At 40.2% G+C, this 1,615-nt stretch overlaps 1 long non-coding RNA gene across 1 annotated transcript; it reads right to left on the reverse strand.

The window, feature by feature from the left end:
• LOC114822341 (uncharacterized) lies at window positions 1–928 on the reverse strand. Its single transcript, XR_003770418.2, has 2 exons — window positions 641–928; window positions 1–268 (listed from the first exon to the last, which is right to left on the reverse strand). It is a non-coding gene; the product is annotated as an uncharacterized lncRNA (long non-coding RNA).
• Between the last annotated feature and the right edge of the window lie 687 nt (window positions 929–1,615).

The following is a 1,615-nucleotide window of genomic DNA, read 5'->3' on the forward strand; positions in this document are numbered from 1 at the left end:
TTCCGCAACAATAGTAACGACAACTTTAATCAAGAGTTCCTTCATGAGACATATAAGTACATCACATCTGCATAACTCTCAATCAAGAAGGTTCAGTAATGGTCTATGGTGTGGGATGTCTAGGTGTTGGATTTGGATGAGTAGTCACTCCATGATAATCGATGTGATAAACAAGCTCGTCTAAATCACTGTTGCTGTTTGAATGTTTGATTACTACTGGAATTTCTCGGAACTTCGATGTTTCTGACTCTCCGTCTCCATCAACGACCTACATGTAACACAACCCCGGTGATGATTTTGGATAAAAGTAGAAGACAAACACAATCATCTACTAAAAAAAACTTAAAAAACTTATCGTAATAGAATCAGATAGTTTCAGCATACAAACTTGAAAATAAAAATACTATGTTTTCTGTCACTAAGCGGACTGTTAGGGGACTGAACACTATGATTATCAACTCATGCATCGTGTTCAAAGAAATTAAGCTTGAGCAGGATTCATTTTTCAAGTGGCATTTAGTATGTCTGAGAACTGGGAACAGATCTATTTTGGACCCTATATGACAATAGTTGAAGTCAACTTTATGAATTGCACGAAAACTTGGAATAAAAACATTATGCATCATATAAAAAAACCTACCTTGAACTTTTGATACTTATTAACCTTGTTGTTGGTCAATGACATGCTTAATTTTCTCGTGGGTCGTCTTCCTGGGAGAGAAGTCCGTGAATCGGTACTGATCTTGTGGGAAGAAAGACAGAGAACTGTTATAAGGAAGCATAAGAAAATGATGTACACCGATTTCATCGTTTATACAGCTGAATGAAAAGAAGGTATACTTGGGGAGCGAAAAGTTGGAGAACGAATATAGATATATATTGTGTGAGAGTGTGTGTGTGTGTGTGTGTGTGTGTGAGAGAGAGAGAGAGAGAGAGAGAGAGAGAGAGAGAGATAGATAGAGGGAGAGAGAATTATTGATTAAGGGACTGGGAAACATGTCTGAGCCCATGCTTGTGATTCTGTTGTTTATGAAATGGAGTAGACAGGTGTGTCCCCATGTTGTTTCCTAATATACACTCTTTGAAAACTCGATTGTGGCCTAAGAGCAATTCCAGCGGAGAGAAAAAAGGCAAAGGTAAGGGCTGCCAAATTGCCCAAAACTCTAGCCGCTTAGTACCACGGTCTAGTGGTACTTTTCTTCACTTGTAAGTGAGAGGTCTTAAGTTCGATTCTCGCCAAAGACGAATTTGAACCACATTATTGCTAGCTCATTGTGAAGCTTAGTCCACCCCCACCCCCTAATGTGTAGTCCACCCCCACCCCTAATGTGTATAATATCGTTTGTTCAAAAAGAAAAGAAAAAAATAAAACCATTTAGTACTACAGTCGAGTTGTGTTTCTCTTTACTTGTAAATGAGAGGTTTTAGTGTCACATCCTGACCCGGGCCCCCACTACATCTTGGGCTCGACTCCACCGTAACACGATATTGTCCGCTTTGAACCCCCACCACGTCCTCATGGTTTTGTTTCTGGGAACTCACACGAGAACTTCCCAATGGGTCACCCATCCTGGGATTGCTCTCGCAAGAACTCGCTTAACTTCGGAGTTCTGAT

This window comes from Malus domestica, chromosome 16 (assembly GCF_042453785.1).
Source record: "Malus domestica chromosome 16, GDT2T_hap1".
In the NCBI taxonomy this organism is placed as follows: domain Eukaryota; kingdom Viridiplantae; phylum Streptophyta; class Magnoliopsida; order Rosales; family Rosaceae; genus Malus; species Malus domestica.